General features: G+C 42.3%; 1 protein-coding gene across 2 annotated transcripts in view; it reads left to right on the forward strand.

Moving 5' to 3' along the window:
- Nucleotides 1–20,221, forward strand: part of lnx2a (ligand of numb-protein X 2a) — a 186,886-nt gene that overhangs the window by 810 nt on the left and 165,855 nt on the right. The window lies entirely within an intron of this gene.

Genomic DNA, 20,221 nt, shown 5'->3' on the forward strand with positions numbered 1-20,221 from the left:
CTTTGACTTTTGGAATTGATTTGTGATTTACATACTTTCATGCAGTGGATATGTGTTATTTATGACATTTTTAGCATTAAAACAGTTGTCAATGAATGGGGTGGCTCAAGTAAGCAGATGCGAATTTCATTTTGCACCTTAAGCATAATGCAAATGTGTCCGTAATTTGCTGGTTTGTCTTTTCCAAACTGAAAGGACTATGTTATTGATCTTGTCATGTTGCAGTGCAAATCATCGTTTTAATTTTTTTGAATTACACTAACAGATCTGTTTTATTGCATTAATTTAATCTTTTAATTTTGGTCGTGTATTTTTAGCATTGTATAGTATCTGAACGCCATATTAATTTTGAGTGATTTGCCACGAGTTTATTATAATTAGAAATGTTAACACCTTTGGGCACCAGGGACATTGTTTAATGGGTACTTGTGTGGATAAAATCATTTATATACACACTTCTGTATTTAGAATTGCTTTGTTCAGCAGTAACAAAATTAGATCAGTGAAACTCAATGTTATCCAATACCTTATTCACAGTTCACATGTCGCTAATTGCATTTCTTATTGATAAATCAAAAACGAGTAGTAGATACCGTTGTTGGACATGTGATCTCAAAACTCGTTTTCGCACGGCCTGTGCTTGTGTACTTTGTTGGTAAAATGGTGAGACGAAAAGCAGAGTGTGCGAGTGTTTTTGATCATTGTGAGTTCAATGCCTCCTTGGTTACTGAATGGTGGTAGGTGTTTGTTGAATAAATATACACTTGAAGTACATTTTACCTGTATCGTGAGTGTATTAAGGTATTTTCTACTGAAATTAGTGCATGTTGCTGTAGCCATACATGTGGCTAGTCTGCAATTTGTATTGGACAACACTGGTGAAGCCAACAGCTTATTGGGATTGGAAATCCATAAGCCATCCTAGTACTGATGTAGATTTATTACCTGATGTCCCAGGCATAACTGTTGTACACTAAACAACTGTCTTTCATTGTCCAACTATCACAGTGCTCATGACCAAATTTAATTGCAAAAATACCAGTAAAAATCCTGGAATCCCACTTAAGAAAAATGGAATTTGATGTATGTAGTCACTATAGACCAATATGATTCCCCATAACACTGATCCATATTTTGGAATTCCATACAATAAAACTGATTTATTTCAGTCACTGTCATATAGGACATGGATTGATTCTGACAGTGGGACAAGGCTGTTCTGGGAGGGTTGTGGCTTTGCACATTTTCTTCTATACCTGGTATCTGAAGTGCATGCCATTATGTTACTTATTCGTATGGATTTACACAAGTTTTGCACTTACTTAACAATATGAAATCAGATATTTACTTATATTTGTGAAACACTAACCATTGCAGATAGTTGGAGCTCATAATTGTCCATCTAGATGAGGAAGGGCATTTGTTTCTTATACTGGGGTGCTGTACCTTTTTTGAACAAAGAAAATTTCTGTTCTCCCCCACCAAAAAAAACAAAGGCAAACAGTAGTTGGAGAAGGTGATCTACAGCAGTTTTTGTGTGACAAGGTTTTGCACGATCTTTTTCATCAAAGGCTGGTGTTTTTCTTTCTGTTGGTAGAAGCAAATACAGAAATTAGTGAGTATATACATTATTGATTAGAGTCCATTTCATTTGCCAATCATCACTGGTTTAGCACAATTTATGAATGCAAAAACATTACTCACATAATGCAAAAGCTGCATGGTAAAACTCATAGTCTACAAAATAAGCAAAAAAAATAATGTTGGTAATCAAAAGTGTGGAAAACAAGGGAAAAAGGAAAGCTGTCATAAATGTGTCTGGAAGTGTTTTCAAAGCTGCAGCACAATTTTGTGGTTTAGATCAGCATTGTCTGGTGCAGGAATCCAGACCAAGAGGGCATAATCTTAAAATTGGAGGTGGGTCATTTACAGGTGAAATCAGGAAGCAGTTTTTCACACAAAGGGTAATGGAAATCTAGAATGCTCTTTCCCCCAAAACACTGTCAATGCTAAGATGATTGGATCTTTCAAGACTGAGATAAATAGATTTTTGTTAGTTAAGGGTATCAAGCGATATGGAGCAAAGGTGGTAAATAGAGTTGAGGTGCAGATCAGCCATGATCTAATTGAATGGTGGAGTAAACTCAAGAGGCGCAATGGCCTACTCCTGTTTCTTGTGTTCCTATATGCCACCTGAGTGTTTGACATGGTTGAACACTGTTCTCTTCCAGTGTGTCTCCTGTGGCACTGCCCTCACCTGGTTCCACGTTTACCAGTCCCAGTGTAGCCAACACATACCCTACAATGGCTTCTACTTCCGTATCTCCACTGTCGCCTTGGGCATGTCATAAGGTTCCATCCTTAACCCCTCCTATTCTTTGTCTACATAATGCTTCTCAGTATGGGGCATGAGGTCAGTTTCCATATGTATCCTAACAAGTCCAGCTCTATCTCTCCATCCCCATTCTTAATTCCACAACCATTACAGTGCTTGTCTGACATCAAGTTATAGATGAGCCAGAACTTTCCCCAAATCCAAATCAGCAAGATCAACACTATCCTATTTGGTTCTGCCATAAGATCTGCATTCTGGACCCTGATTCCATAACCCCTGTTTGCTGCTGGCTGAGGCTAAACCTTTGGGAGGCTATATTTCCACTTCTGCATAGCTTATCTCTGTCCCTATGTCAGTCCCTATGCTGCTGCTGAAACTCTCAGCCATATGTGTTAGCCTTGGCTTTTGCCTCTGAATCAGAAGATCATGAGTTCAAGCCTGCTCCAGAGACTTGAATGGCCTATTCCTATTCTTTTGTTCAATAGATCCTGGCTTATCTGTGCCTCAATTCTGTTTACCCACCTTTGCTCCATATCCCTTGATGCCCTTGCCCAACAAAAATCTTTGGATCTCTGTCTTGAAAATTTCCAGCATGTCGATTAGATAACCCTTTAACCTTCTAAACTCAAGGGAAATCAAGCCAAGTTTATGCAACCTGGCCTCACAATTTAACCCTTTAAGCCCTAGTATCATTCTGGGTGAATCTACACTGTATCCCGTCGAGGCCAATATATCTTTCCTGAGATTTGGTACCCAAACTGAACACAGTAATCCAGATGGGTCGGTAACTAGAGGGCACAGATTTAAGGTAATCGGCAAAAGAGTCGGAGGGGACATGAGGAAACATTTTTTTACACAGCGAGTTGTAATGATCTGGAATGCACCGCCTGAAACAGTGGTGGAAGCAGATTTAATAGTTACATTCAAAAGGGAATTGGATAAATATTTAAAGGGAAAAAATCTACAAGGCTATGGGGAAAAAGCAGGGGAATGGGACTAATTGGATAGCTCGTTCAAAGAATTGGCACAGGCATGATGGGCCGAATGGCCTCCTCCTGTGCTGTACCTACTATGATAAGTACATTTGCGACAGTACACCTGATGGAGAGGAAAGTGTTGCTACAATCAACCATTCAGCATCTGTTAATGATTCAATTTTCAGCAACTTGTCCAAACCTTCAGCAGAATCCAATCATCCACTTCAAGTTGCATCATTCATATAGATTTTCAGAATGACATGTTGAGGACTGAATAGGAAGCAATAAAAAATGGTTGCCTTTGTAGTCACTGACTGCTCCATCCAGCTGCTCTGCAGTCTGACTGGAAAAAATGATTTCTCAGGTTTGGAATTGACAGATTTCCATATCACCTCAAAGAGTTCAGCAAGGTACCAATTGTCCTATCTTTAATTGGCTTTCCGTTGATGTCTTGAAAGGAATGCAAAAGCAGTGTTTGACTGTTTGATGGGTCTAATCGGAAAAATGTCGAGTGGAGTTCCTATTTTGGACTGGCATCCCACCTACCAGTCAACATCAGACTGTATCGAAGCACATAATTAATCGATTATGCCTCATGGTGCAGAGCACCACATGCTGTTCCAAGCAGCTACATACTAGTATTGGCTCACAGTCACATAAGTTAACAAAGATGGTTTGCAGCATGAGGTGAAGAGTAGAAATAGTTTGGTAGATGGGGACAGTTATGCAACCAAAAGGGCAGGAAAACTTATTGCTGGTAATATCCAATAAAAACAGAAAATGCTGGAAATAATCAATAGGTCAAGTAGCATCTGATTCTCTCCACAGATGCTGCCTGACCTGCTGAGTATTTCCAGCATTTTCTGTCTTTTATTTCAGATTTCCAGCATCTGCAGTATTTTACTTTTGATGGTGATACTGTCTCAGCTTGCAACAAATAGAAGCCTAAAGACCTTTTTCGAAACTGCATGATTCTCAGACAGGCTACAGTGGCTGTTGGAGGATAGTGGTCTGTTTCCAATATTGGGTTTACCCTCCATTATTTTTTTTTATCTCGAGCACAGAATCACATACCTGATCTCTATGAATGAGATGGAGTTGTTGAATATGTTTTTCTGAAAAGTAATCAGGTATCCAAGCTCTGCTGCTAAAATTCCATTGAAGTGCAACAACCCAATCAGCCAAATTAAGTTTAGGCACATTATCTCTTTCAAAAGCTGGCATCCAGAAAGGCTACAGGCTTGAATAGCGTATGCACTTTTATTCTCAAAGCCCTAGTGAGGGAACAGCTGCTTCATAGATCAACAAATTCAACTATGTTGCTCTATTTAGATAGCAAGTAGAAAGTATCTTGCTTATTCACAAACTAACATAGAAGCAGTTCTAATAACTATACTTCTTGATTTTCACTGCCAGTCATTTCAAAATTCATGGAAACTGTAATGAATGTGAAATTTTTCCAACACTGCAATCACAATAGTGCTATCAAGTAAATAATTTGGCTTAGAGCAAAATGTCAATTTGTGATGCCCTTGGCCTCTATCCAAAAATGAAATTTTGCTTTCTCGGTTGGTGTATTATCTTCAGTGCTGGAAAGACCAAGTCAATAACTGAGCAATATTGTTTATGATATTGCCCCTCACATCTAAAGGTACCAAACTTTCTTGAGCTACAAACATTCAGTTCCTTGACTTGCTAAGTAATATCCAATCTAAACTGAGCAACAGGTGACAAAGGTGATTTTGAGGGGGCTGGGAGTGACGGGAATTGTCAAAGTTTAGCTCTCTAGGTAATATCATAGCGAATCAAAATTCTTGCTTGGTGTTTGCACGTCACAGTTCCTGTTTGGCAGGCCACAGAGAAAATCCATTCTGCTGCTGGACTCTGTGTAATCTAAAGCCATGGAGACCGAATGAGGATAGCATACTCCATGTCAAAGTCAATTCTCTGCAATGCTGGAAGGATGATCCTGGACTGGGCGATCAGTCCTCTAAGATCTTGACTGGAGCAGCACCATGTAAGTTGCACTATATAAGTTGCTTGTGCCAATCTGTATTTGCATGCTTATCCAATAGCATAAGTGACTGCACCTCAACTGTGTCAATTGAAAAAATCTGCATGGAGCTCCTGAACATTTACCTGAGGAAGGAGGAAGCCTCCGAAAGCTTGTGAATTTAAAATAAAATTGCTGGACTATAACTTGGTGTTGTAAAATTGTTTACAATTGTCAACCCCAGTCCATCACCGGCATCTCCACATCATGACTACGCATTTATACATATAGAACAATACATGGTGTTTACAGAATGCCCCTGCAACTGCCCGTTGCCAAGGCAATCACCGTGTTCAGACAGAGAGGTGTCACCTGCAGAACCCCCGAATACACATTCAACAAAAAAACAAACAGGAAAAAAAAAACAGAGAGAGGCAGAAACATCCGGAAGGCAGAGAAAGCCAGCAAATGACCCATTATATTAAAAACAGATAACATTTGTTCGCTGGTGGGGTAACGTGTAGCGTGACATGAACCCAAGATCCCGGTTGAGGCCGTCCTCATGGGTGCGGAACTTGGCTATCAATTTCTGCTCGACGATTTTGCGTTGTCGTGTGTCTCGAAGGCCGCCTTGGAGTACGCTTACCCGAAGGTCGGTGGATGAATGTCCATGACTGCTGAAGTGTTCCCCGACTGGGAGGGAACCCTCCTGTTTGGCGATTGTTGCGCGGTGTCCGTTCATCCGTTGTCGCAGCGTCTGCAATGTCTGCAAGGATCCTGAAACCCATCGTACAGGGAACCCCCAGCTTCTGTCGCGACACTACAGACTTCCTACAAAAACTCAGTACCCACGGACCAGTTGAACCAGGAACACTTCTCACCACGATGGACGTCTCGGCACTATACACCAGTATCCCCCACGATGACGGCATCGCTGCGACAGCATCAATACTCAACACCAACAACAGCCAATCTCCGGAAGCCATCCTACAACTCATCCGCTTCATCCTGGATCACAATGTCTTCACCTTCGATAACCAGTTCTTTACCCAAACACACGGAACAGCCATGGGGACCAAATTCGCACCCCAATACGCCAACATTTTCATGCACAAGTTCGAGCAGGACTTCTTCACTGCACAAGACCTCCAACCAACACTATACACCAGATACATCGACGACATTTTCTTTCTATGGACCCACGGCAAGGAATCACTAAAGAGACTACACGATAACATCAACAAGTTCCATCCCACCATCAAGCTCACCATGGACTACTCCTCAGAATCAGTTTCTTTCTTGGACACACGAATCTCCATCAAAGACGGTCACCTCAGCACCTCACTCTACCGCAAGCCCACGGACAACCTCACGATGCTCCACTTTTCCAGCTTCCACCCTAACCACGTCAAAGAGGCCATCCCCTATGGACAGGCCCTGCGAATACACAGGGTCTGCTCAGACGAGGAGGAACGCGATGGACACCTACAGACGCTGAAAGACGCCCTAGTAAGAACAGGATATGACGCTCGACTCATCGATCGACAGTTCCGACGGGCCACAGCAAAAAATCACATGGACCTCCTCAGGAGACTAACACGGGACGCAACCAACAGAGTACCCTTTGTCGTCCAGTACTTCCCCGGAGCGGAGAAACTACGCCATGTTCTCCGCAGCCTTCAACATGTCATCAATGAGGACAAACACCTCGCTATGGCCATCCCCACACCTCCACTACTCGCCTTTAAACAGCCACCCAACCTCAAACAGACCATCGTTCGCAGCAAATTACCTAGCTTTCAAGAGAACAGCGTCCACGACACCACACAACCCTGCCACGGTAACCTCTGCAAGACATGCCAGATCATCGACACAGATACCACCATCACACGAGAGGACACCACCCACCAGGTGCATGGTTCATACTCCTGTGACTCGGCCAACGTTGTCTACCTCATACGTTGCAGGAAAGGATGCCCCAGAGCATGGTGCATTGGCGAGACCATGCAGACGCTGCGACAACGGATGAACGGACACCGCGCAACAATCGCCAAACAGGAGGGTTCCCTCCCAGTCGGGGAACACTTCAGCAGTCATGGACATTCATCCACCGACCTTCGGGTAAGCGTACTCCAAGGCGGCCTTCGAGACACACGACAACGCAAAATCGTCGAGCAGAAATTGATAGCCAAGTTCCGCACCCATGAGGACGGCCTCAACCGGGATCTTGGGTTCATGTCACGCTACACGTTACCCCACCAGCGAACAAATGTTATCTGTTTTTAATATAATGGGTCATTTGCTGGCTTTCTCTGCCTTCCGGATGTTTCTGCCTCTCTGTTTTTTTTTCCTGTTTGTTTTTTTGTTGAATGTGTATTCGGGGGTTCTGCAGGTGACACCTCTCTGTCTGAACACGGTGATTGTCTTGGCAACGGGCAGTTGCAGGGGCATTCTGTAAACACCATGTATTGTTCTATATGTATAAATGCGTAGGCTTCGAGGAGCTCCTGAACATTTACCTGAGGAAGGAGGAAGCCTCCGAAAGCTTGTGAATTTAAAATAAAATTGCTGGACTATAACTTGGTGTTGTAAAATTGTTTACAATTGCTGAACTAGGGTTGTTGAAATGAACATTAGACTATATGGAATCTGTAACCTGTCCTATAGTACTCAATTTTTCTAAGTCTGTTTGTGCTCCTGCACTCAGAGACCAAATTTATGAAACAATCTGTACTCTTAACAGCTTCCTTGTGGTACACAGCCTTCCTGTTACACCAACTACACTAAGAGAAACCTTCTGAGAGAATTGATGCCATGTTGGTTTAGAATACTGCCCTTTTACTTCTAGAGCCACATATTAATTCTTTCTAGATTGAAGGAATGAAAATACCTTTTCAATGGTTTTAAAGATATTAAATACAATTAATTTAGGCAATCTTGGCCTGTTTCCTCATGGGTGTCATCTACAGTATAGAACTGTTCACAATTCTGCACAAATTCAGTCTTGCTCAGGCCAAGGTTATGTGTTCAAAATATAAAAGTTTGTAGTAGTTAAGGTAGCTTGAGATTGCATAATGTTTATTTTTTTGGATGTATTTCTAGGAGCTTCACTTTGCATTTGACCTATGCATACTTGACTTGGGAATACTAGATGCTAACTAGGAGCCAAATATAGAAAGCGTTCAATTTTTCCATTAGTTGTACAGAATCATATAATCAGCCTAACCTGATGGTTAAACAATGTAATCTCAATATACTGCTATGCTTCCATGAACAATGCTTTCATGTTATTGATGCCTTTCACAATTTTCGATGAGGTTGGCCTGTCAATCAATTGTTAAATTACCATTGCAATGTCTGTACAAGGCCAAACAGATGCTGAATTACCAATTCAGTATTCTTCTATTTGCTATACAGTTATAACAGACAGTAATTTACAGACAACTACTCACAAAAAGGATTTTTATACTTCAAAATACCAAATTATGCAATATTCTTAAAAAAAATAGTTTTAGCCTCAGTTGGATCCTGGAGTTTGATTGCACAATCTCTTGAATGAATATATTGTATCAAAGAACCATGAATTTCTTGTTTCATCAGTGGTGTGATTTAGAATTAATAGTCAAAAAATTCATTACAGTAACTAATGTTTTGGCTTTCTAGTCTGTATACTAAAGTGCACAGTGAGTAAAGCAGCGATTAAAGGACTTTTAATTAATTTTAGCATTTGTTCCCCCAAGTTATATACTACGCCCATAAAATTCTGTTCTATTCATCAATTGTAATAAATAATAATACAATAATAAATTGCAACAGATCTTGCAAGTTTTTACGATATTTTGGCACACTGCTAAAAAGGAAATAAACATTGTCCAACAACCATGTCTGTCAATAACCTAGACAGAATATAAATAATGGAGGGATTAAGAAGTAATATTTTGGAGACTGGTTTCAGTGTGCCTTTTTAATGAAAAGTGCTATTGGATGGTTGTGTAAAGTGTGAGGCGCATAATTTCGATTTGTTCAATTATGAGTAAGGGACTGAAACAGAAATGCAATAGGAGTGTCTCCATACTTTGGTGGTGGCATTTTGATTTCTCAAATTTACTTTCTATGCTGCTGTTTCTTAAAAAGCACGAGGATGCTCACATTTATATTTTTTGATCTATTTTATCCAAATGATCTTCATGTATTAATTAAATGCACTCTAATAATGTACTGCCTGGGGGAAACAAAACCTAGAGGGTTGCTGAGACTATGGTGTAAGGGCTTTGTTTTCTTTACTGGCAATATTTTAGAGGTAAGATTTAATTGCAAATTATTCAGTACCTGAGTTAGTTGTGCAATTTTTGATTCTTTTTTTTTTCCCTCCCTTCCCTCCCCAAATGTATTTTATGTAGGAGTGCGCGAATACCTGATCTAAGCTTTTTTTGTGATCGCTGTAAGGGGGGGCAAATTAATTGCTTGCGCACTCCCAGCAGGGAGCTGCGCTCCAGGGGAATGTGATTCGGAGTGCAGTATTGTAGCCCTATCTTTGATCCACATTCCCTTCAAGTGCGACCATCCCATGGGAACCACTGAATTTACTCAGTAATTTCTACAGCATTCTACAAATTCTCTAGCACTACCAATGAAATGATGAGGAAAATCACAAATAAACAAAAAGAAAAGCTTTTGCCTGTAGTTTGGGTCTCCCTGTGTCAGATCATCCTAGGTGAAAGCAGGTGGGCAATCTGCTTCTGCCAATGTTACACGGAAGTCAACCCGTAGAAGTTGTTTGAGGGCAATTCAAGCCAAGGTGCTGGTCCTTTTTAGTTTTTTCCATTGCTTTGTGCCTCCCTGTAGAGCTGTAACTGAGATCAGATGCTTAGCATGTGACAGTCGTGGGAGGGAACATAGAAAATAAGAGCAGGAGTAGGCCATTTGGCCCTTCGAGCCTGCTCCGCCATGCAATATGATCACAGCTGATCCTCTATCTCAATATCGTATTCCCGCTCTCTTCCCCATACCCCTTGATTCCTTCTGTGTCTAGAAATCTATCTAGCTCCTTCTTAAATATATTCAGTGACTTGGCCTCCATGGCCTTCTGTGGTAGAGAATTCCACAGGTTCACCACCCTCTGAGTGAAGAAATTTCTCCTCATCTCAGTCCTAAATGTCCTACCCCGTATCCTGAGACTGTGACCCCTCGTTCTGGACCCCCCAGCCAGGGGAAACATCCTCCATGCATCCAGTCTGTCTAGCCCTGTCAGAATTTTATACGTTTCAATGAGATCCCCTCTCATTCTTCTAAACTCTAGTGAATACAGGCTTAGTCGACCCAATCTTTCCTCATACGACAGTCCTGCCATCCCAGGAATCAGTCTGGTGAACCTTCACGCAGTCCCTCTATGGCAAGTATATCCTTTCTTGGGTAAGGAGACCAAAACTGCACAAGATACGCCAGGTGTAGTCTCACCAAGGCCCTGTAAAACTGCAGTAAGACATCCTTGCTCCTGTACTCACATCCTCTTGCAACGAAGGCCAACATACCATTTGCCTTCCTAACTGCTTGCTGCACCTGCATGTTTGCTTTCAGTGACTGGTGTACAAGGACACCCAGGTCTCTTAGATTGGGAAATGTTGATGTTCAATCACCATTTAAATAATACTCTGCCTTTCTGTTTTTCTTTCCGAAGTGGATAACTTCACATTTATCCACATTATACTGCATCTGCCATGTATTTGCCCACTCACTCAACTTGTCTAAATCGTCTTGAAGCCTCTTTGCATCCTCCTCACAACTCACAATCCCACCTAGTTTTGTGTCATCAGCAAACTTGGAAATATTACATTTGGTTCCCTTATCCAAATCATTGATATATATTGTGAATAGCTGGGGCCCACTCATTGATCCCTGCGGTACCCCACTAGTCACCGCCTGCCACCCCGAAAAAGACCCATTTATTTCTACTCTCTGTTTCCTGTCTGTTAACCAATTTTCAATCCATTCCAGTATATTACCACCAATCCCATGTGCTTTAATTTTGTACACTAACCTCTTATGTGGGACTTTATCAAAGAACTTCTGAAAATCCAAATAAACCACATCCACTGGTTCTCCCTTATCTATTCTACCAGTTACATCCTCAAAAAAAACTCCAGTAGGAACCTGTATCCTTTCACTCTGGTACAGCACATTAAAACTCTGCATTACCTATCATTATGCTTGAAATTTTAATGTTTCTAAATATTTAATTTTGTGCTATACAGTAATGCCGTTCATCACAATGTTAAGAGGGAGTAAAGATTTGCAACTATGAGATCAAATGGGTTTGTGTTATTACGTAGTATACGGAACAGTTATATCTGCCCCAAGTAAATTTACAAGTCGGTAACATAAAGGTTGTGGAGCATCCAGAAAAGAGGGAAAAATAAAATAATAAGGTTTAAAATCAAAAATAAGGTTCTTGACTGGAAAAAGCTAACAGTAATGAGATGAAAAGGTAACTAGCCTAGATAAACTGTAAAGTGAAATTGATAATACAAATAATAGTAAATATTCAAATAGGAGATGATTAGTACAGATTAGACATACCACTACAAGGAATAAAGGTGGGACAGCAAGAACTGGAGTTCTTTAGATGCATAGAGAAATTAAAATTTAAATAGGACTTAAAAAGAGGCATGTGAGAAATCTTGGACTGAATACAGGAGAAAATCAAGCTGAATATAGAAACTACAGAAAGGAAGTAAAGAAAAATTAGACAGGCTTGGAAGTAACAAAGATAAATAGTAAAGGATTTTATAAACATACTAAAAGTAAAAGAATAGTTGAAGAAAGGATAGACCCAATTAGAGTCAAAAGAAGGGACCTGTTCAAGATGGATGGGTTACACTTCAGCAGAGCTGAGAGCAATGTCTTCGCTGGGAAGTTAACTAGTGGGGGAAGGTTTAAATTAATTTGACAGGGGGTGGGGCACCATAATAAAACATTTGAGAGAAGAAACAAGGTGCACAGAGGACTGGGAGAGACAAATAGCACTAGAGTTAAGAATAGTTCAGAAATAGGAGGGATCAGATAAGGGGAAAATGCAAGGCAGTTTAAGATGGATTTGAAGTGCATGTGCGTAAATGCATGTAGCGTGGTAAATTAGGTTGGTGAGCTACAGGCACAAGTCGCAACATGAGACTATGATATAGTGGCAATAACAGAGACCTGCCTCAAAGAAGGGGAGGATTGAGAACTTAATATTCCTAGCTACAAGGTATTCAGGAAAGAAAGGAGGTAGGGTGACCAAAGAAACAATTATAGCACTGGAAAGGGATGATGTAGTTGAAGGGTCAAAGACAGAATTTATTCGGTTAGAACTAAGGAACAATAGAGGAGCTATTAGCTATTGGGTGTATACTATAGGCCACCAAACAGTGGGAAGGAGATAGAGGTGCAAATTACAGAAAGATGGAAGAACTATAGAGTGGTGATAATGGGGGACTTCAATTATCCTAATATAGACTGGGATAGTAACAGTGTAAAGGGCAAAGAGGGGGAGGAATTCCTGAAATGTGTACAAGAGAACTTTCCTGATCAGTGAGGAAGGAAGCAGTCCTGGATCTAGTTCTGGGGAATGAAGTGGAGCATGTCTCAGTGTGGGAGTATTTGGGAAACAGAGATCACAATATCATTAGGATTAGAATAGATATGGAAAAGGAAAGGAGCAATCAAGTGTAAAAATACTTAACTGGTGGAGGGCTAATTTCAGTGAGTTAAAAAGGGATCTGGTCCAGGTGGATTGGAATCAAAAATTGGTAGGCAAAACAGTAATGGGAGACCTTCAAAGAGGAGATAGTTCGGGTACAGAGTAGACACAGTCCCACAAGGGGGAAAGGAAGGGCATCTAAAGCTAGAGTTCCATGGATGACTTAGGATATAGAGATTAAAATGAAACAGAAAAAGGAGGCTTATGACAAGTAGAATTTTTATAATACAGTAGCGAACCAAGCTGAATGCAGAAATTAGAGGCGATGTAAAAAAGGGAATATTGGGGGCAAAGAGAGAGTATGGGAATAGATTAGCGGTTAATATAAAAGGGGAGCCAAAAGTCTTTTAAAAACATATAAATAGTAAACGGTTAGTCAAAGGAAGGGTGGCGGCGATTTGGGACCAAAAAGGAGATCTTCTTGTGGCGGCAGACTGAGGTACTAAATGAATACTTTGCATCCGTCTTCACTGGAGAAGAGGATGCTGCCAATGTAGCAGTAAAGGAGGAGGTAGTAGTGATATTGGATAGGATAAAAATAGATAAAGAGGAGGTACTTAAAAGGTTGGCAGTACTCAAAATAGAAAAGTCATTCGGTCCAGATGGGATGCATCCTAGGTTACTGAGGAAAGTAAGGGTGGAAACAACAGAAGCTGTGGCCACAATCTTCTAATCCTCCTTAGATATAGGGGTGGTACCAGGGGACTGGAGGATTGCAAATGTTACACCCCTGCTCAAAAAAGGGGAGAGGGCTAATAAATGAACGTCAGCATGGATTTGTTAAAGGCAAACCGTGTTTGACCAACTTGATTGAGTTCTTTGAAGTTATGGAGAGGGTTGATGAGGGTAGTGTGGTTGATGTGCATATGGACTTTCAAAAGGCGTTTGACAAAGTATCACATAATAGACTTAAAAGCAAAATTAAGTAGCTATAAGCCAGTCAGTTTAATCTTGGTGGTGGGGAAACCTTTAGAAACGATAATCCGGGACAGAATTAGCAGTCACTTGGACAAGTGTGGATTGATTAGGGAAAGCCAGCAAGGATTTGTTAAAGGCAAATCGTGTTTAACTAACCTGAGAGTTTTTTGATGAGGGAACAGAGAGGGTAGATGAGGGCAATGCAGTTGATGTGGTGTACATGGACTTTCAAAAGGCATTTGATAAAGTGCTGCATAATAGTCTTGTCATCAAGATTGAAGCCCATGGAATAAAAGGGGCAGTAGCAGCTTGGATACAGAATTGGCTAAGTAACAGGAAACAGAGTGGTGGTAAACGGTTGTTTTTTAGACTGGAGGGGGGTGTTCAGTGGTGTTCGGCAGGGGTCGGTACTGGGACCACTGCTTTTCTTGATACATATAAATGACTTGGACTTCGGTGTACAGGACACAATTTCCAAATTTGCAGATGACTCAAAACTTGGAAGCGTAGTGGATAGTGATAGACTTCAAGAGGATATAGACAGGCTGGTGGCATGGGCGGACATGTGACAGATGAAATTTAACGCAGAAAAATGTGAGGTGATACATTTCGGTAGGAAGAATGAGGAGAGACAATATGAACTAAAGGGCACAATTCTAAAAGCGGTACAGGAACAGAGATTTTTTAAAATTCATTCATGGGGTGTGGGTATCGCTGTCAAGACCAGCATTCATTGCCCATCCCTAATTGCCCTTGAGAAGGCGGTGGTGGGCCACCTTCTTGAACCGCTGCAGTCCACGTGGTAAAGGTTCTCTCACGGTGCTGTTAGGTAGGGAGTTCCAGGGTTTTGACCCAGCGACGATATATTTCCAAGTCGGGATGGTGTGTGACTTGGAGAGGAACATGCAGGTGGTGGTGTTCCCATGTGGGTTTGGGAGGTGCTATCAAAGAAGTCTTGATGAGTTGCTGCAGTGCATCCTGTAGATGGTACACGCTGCAGCCACGGTGCGCCGGTGGTGAAGGGAGTGAATGTTTAAGGTAGTGGATGGGGGTGCCAATCAAGCGGGATGCTTTGTCCTGGATGGTGTTGAGCTTCTTGAGAGTTGTTGGAGCTGCACTCCTCATCCCAGGCAAGTGGAGAGTATTCCATCACACTCCTGACATGTGCCTTGTAGATGGTGGCAAGGCTTTGGGGAGTCAGGAAGTGAGTCACTCGCCACAGAATACCCAGCCTCTGACCTGCTCTTGTAGCCACAGTATTTATGTGGCTGGTCCAGTTTAAGTTTCTGGTCAATGGTAACCCCCAGGATGTTGATGGTGGGGGATTCAGCGATGGTAATGCCATTGAATGTCAAGGGGAGGCAGTTAAACTCTCTCTTGTTGGAGATGGTCATTGCCTGGCACTTGTCTGGCGCGAATGTTACGTGCCACTTACCGGCCCAAGCCTGGATGTTGTCCAGGTCTTGCTGCATGCAGGCGTGGACTGCTTCATTATCTGAGGGGTTGCGAATGGAATGGAGCACTGTGCAATCATCAGCGAACATCCCCATTTCTGACCTTATGATGGAGGGAAGGTCATTGACGAAGCAGCTGAAGATGGTTGGGCCTAGGACACTGCCCTGAGGAACTCCTGCCGCCATGTCCTGGGGCTGAGATGATTGGCCTCCAACAACCACTACCATCTCCTTTGTGCTAGGTATGACTCCAGCCATTGGAAAGTTTTCCCCCGATTCCCATTGACTTCAATTTTACTAGGGCTCGTTGGTGCCACACTTGGTCAAATGCTGCCTTGATGTCAAGGGCAGACACTCTCACCTCACCTCTGGAATTCAGCTCTTTTGTCCATGTTTGGACCAAGGCTGCAATGAGGACTGGACCCGAGTGGTCCTGGCGGAACCCAAACTGAGCATCGGTGAGCAGGTTATTGGTGAATAAGTGCCACTTGACAGCACTGTTGACGACACCTTCCATCACTTTGCTGATGATTGAGTAGACTGATGGGGTAGTAATTGGCCGGATTGTATTTGTCCTGCTTTTTGTGGACAGGACATACCTGGGCAATTTTCCACATTGTCGGGTAGATGCCATTGTTGTAGCTGTACTGGAACAGTTTGGCTAGAGGCGCAGCTAGTTCTGGAGCACAAGTCTTCAGCACTGCAGCCGGGATGTTGTCGGGGCCCATAGCCTTTGTTGTATCCAGTGCACTCAGCTGTTTCTTGCCATCACGTGGAGTGAATTGAATTGGCTGAAGACTGGCTTCTGTGATGGTGGGGATATCGGAAGGAGGCCGAGATGGATCATCCACTCGGCACTTCTGGCTGAAGATGGTTGCAAACGCTTCAGCCTTGTCTTTTGCACTCACGTGCTGGACTCTGCCATCATTGAGGATGGGGATGTTTACAGAGCCTCCTCCTCCCATTAGTTGTTTAATTGTCCACCACCATTCACGACTGGATGTGGCAGGATTGCAGAGCTTTGATCTGATCCGTTACACACACACACACAATGTACAGCACAGAAACAGGCCATTCGGCCCAACAGCTCCGTGCTGGTATTTATGCTCCTCACGAGCCTCCTCCCTCCCTACTTCATCTCACCCCAACATATCCTTTTATTCCTTTCTCCCTCATGTGTTTATCTAGCTTCCCCTTAAATGTATCTGTTATTCACCTCAACTCATTCGCCTTGTGGTAGTGAGTTCCACATTCTAACCACTCTCTGGGTAAAGAAGTTTCTCCTGAATTCCCTATTGGATTTATTAGTGACTATCTTATATTCATGGCCCCTAGTTCTAGTCTCCCCCACAAGTGGAAACATCTTCTCTACCTCTACCCTATCAAACTGTTTCATAATCTTAAAGACCTCTATCAGTTCAGCTCTCAGCCTTCTCTTTTCTAGAGAAAAGAGCCCCAGCCTGTTTAGCCTTTCCTGATAAGTATATCCTTTCGTTTCTGGTATCATCCTTGTGAATCTTTTTGTTGGTTGTGGAAATGCTTAGCTCTGTCTTTGGAAAGTTGCTTCCGCTGTTTATTATGCATGTAGTCCTGAGTTGTAGCTTCACCAGGTTGGCACCTCATTTTTAGGTACACCTGGTGCTGCTCCTGGCATGCTCTTCTACACTTCTCATTGAACCAGGGTTGATCCCCTGGCTTGTTGGTAATGATGAGGAATATGCCAGGCCATGAGGTTACAGATCGTGCTGGAATACAATTCTGCTGCTGCTGATGGCCCACAGCGCCTCATGGATGCCCAATTTTGAGCTGCTAGATCTATTCTGAATCTATCCCATTTAGCACGGTGGTAGTGCCACACAACATGTTGGATGGTGTCCTCAGTGTGAAGATGGGACTTTGTCTCCACAAGGACTGTGCAATGGTCACTCCTACCTTTTACTGTCATGGACAGATGCATCTGCGACAGGTAGATTGGTGAGGATGAGGTCAAGTAGGTTTTTCCCTCGTGTTGGTTCGCTCACCACCTGCCGCAGGCCCAGTCTGACAGCTATGTCCTTCAGGGCTCAGCCAGCTCGGTCAGTAGTGGTGCTACCGAGCCACTCTTGGAGATGGACATTGAAGTCTCCCATCCAGAGTACATTCTGTGCCTTTGCTACCCTCAGTGCTTCCTCCAAGTGGTGTTCAACATGGAGGAGGACTGATTCATCAGCTGAGGGAGGGTGGTAGGTGGTAATCAGCAGGAGGCTTCCTTGCCCATGTTTGACCTGATGCCATGAGATTTCATGGGGTTTGGAGTCAATGTTGAGGACTCCCTGGGCCACTCCCTCCTGACTGTATGTCACTGTACTGCTGCCTCTGGTGGGTCTGTCCTGCTGGTGGGACAGGACATATCCAGGAATGGTATGTCTGGGTATATGTACACAAATCATTGAAGATGGCAGGGCAGGTTGAGAAAGCGGTTAAAAAAGCATACGGGATCCTAGGCTTTATAAATAGAGGCATAGAGTACAAAAGCAAGGAAGTCATGATGAACCTTTATAAAACACTGGTTTGGCCACAGCTGGAATATTGTATCCAGTTCTGGGTACCGCACTTAAGGAAAGATGTGAAGTCCTTAGAGAGGGTGCAGAAGAGATTTACTAGAAGATGATTCCAGGGATGAAGGACTTCAGTTATGTGGATAGACTGGAGAAGCTGGGGTTGTTCTCCTTGGAACAGAGAAGGTTGAGAGGAGATTTGATAGAGGTATTCAAAATCATGAAGGGTCTAGACAGAGTAGATAGAGAGAAACTGATCTCCTTGACAGAAGGGTCAAGAACCAGAGGACATAAATGTAAGGTGATTTATTCTTTTGCCAAAGGTGACATGAGGAAAAACTTTTTTACACAGCGAGTGGTTAGGATCTGGAATGCACTGCCCGAGGGGGTGGCGGAGGCAGATTCAATCATGGCCTTCAAAAGGGAACTGGATAAGTACTTGCAAGGAAAAAAATTGCAGGGCTACGGGGATAGGGCATGGGAGTAGGACTAGCTGGATTGCTCTTGCATGGACTCGATGGGCTGAATAGCCTCATTCCGTGCTGTAACCACTCTGATTCTAAAGCTCATGGGATTAAAGGGACAGTGGCAGCGTGGATACAAAATTGGCTAAGGGGCCGGAAAGCAGAGAGTAGTGGAGAACAGATGTTTTTCAGACTGGAGGGAAGTATACAGTGGTGTTCCCCAGGGGTCGGTATTACGACCACTGTTGTTTTTGATATATATTAATGACCTGGACTTGGGTATAGAGGGTGTAATTTCAAAGTTTGCAGATGACACAAAACTCGGAAATGTAGTAAACAATGTGGAGGATAGTAACAGACTTCAGGAGGACATAGACTGGTGAAATGGGCAGACACATGGCAGATGAAATTATTGCAAAGAAGTATGAAGTAATACATTTTGGTAGGGAGAATGAGGAGAGGCAATATAAACTAAATGGTACAATTTTAAGTGGGGTGCAGGAACAGAGAGACCTGGAGGGTATATGTTTGAAGGTGGTAGGACAAGTTGAGAAGGTTGTTAAAAATGCATATGGGACCCTTAAATATATTAATAGTGGCATGGAGTGCAAATGCAAGGAAGTTATGCTGAACCTTTATAAGACACTAGTTAGGCCTCAACTGGAGTATTGTGTTCAATTCTGGGCACCACACTTCAGGAAGGATGTCAAGGCCTTTGAGAGGGTGCAGAAGAGATTTACTAGAATGGTACCAGGGATGAGGGACTTCAGTTATGTGGAGAAGCTAGGGTTGCTCTCAGAGCAGAGAAGGTTAAGAGGCTATTTGATGGAGATGTTCAAAATCATGAAGGGTTTTGATAGAATAAATAAGGAGAAACTATTTGCAATGGCAGAAGGGTAGGCAACCAGAGGACACAAATTTACAGTGATTTGGCAAAATAACCAGAGATGACATGAGGACATCTTTTTTAACGTAGTGAGTTATAATTTAGAATGCACTGCCTGAAAGGGTGGTGGAAGCAGAATCCATGATTGTAAAAGCGAGTAAAAATATATTTGCAAGAAATAAATTTAAAAAGGTATCTGGAAAGGGCTGGGGAATTTGACTAGGTGGGTAGCTCTTCAAGAGCCAGCACAGGCACAGTGAACCAAATGGCCACCTTCTATGCTGTAAAATGATCTGATTCTGAATTGGTAAGCTTACTGTTAGAAGGTAAGTTGAATTTTTATACTTTTACAGACAATCTGATCTGATCAGTACTGAAATGCCATTAGTGAAAGGGATATTTGTAATTGGAAAAGATCCTAGTCTTATCAGATTGTATTATCTTCTGACATGCCTTGAAAACGTCCATACGTGATCTGACGTCTGCATTGAAATAGGCAGGTAAAAATTAACTTTACAAGAGTTGATCACTTGACGGAACATACAAACCATAAAATCTTCTGATGTGACTGTTTTTCATTTTATGATCCATCTGTACCACATAAAATTTTAGTTCTGCTAAATTCAATTCTTGCACCTCTTCTGGGGGGGGTGAGGAATACATCAAATGTCAGACTAATTAATTTTTATTAAACTAATTCTCGTACGGGAGTACGATTATCATTCAAACTGATGTACGCGTGTGCTTTCTATTTATATAAAGTGTGTATATTATAAAATATTAAAATGAAGCAACTGGCTTAAAAAAAACCCTGTAAATATTGGAAATAAAAAAAAGGAAATGCACAGCAGGTTAATGAGGTCAGTCTGAAAAAGAAAGACAGGGAAATGTTTGCGATGTAACCCCTAATCAGAACTTC

The sequence above is a fragment of the Heptranchias perlo genome, chromosome 6 (assembly GCF_035084215.1).
Source record: "Heptranchias perlo isolate sHepPer1 chromosome 6, sHepPer1.hap1, whole genome shotgun sequence".
Taxonomy (NCBI): Eukaryota; Metazoa; Chordata; class Chondrichthyes; order Hexanchiformes; family Hexanchidae; genus Heptranchias; species Heptranchias perlo.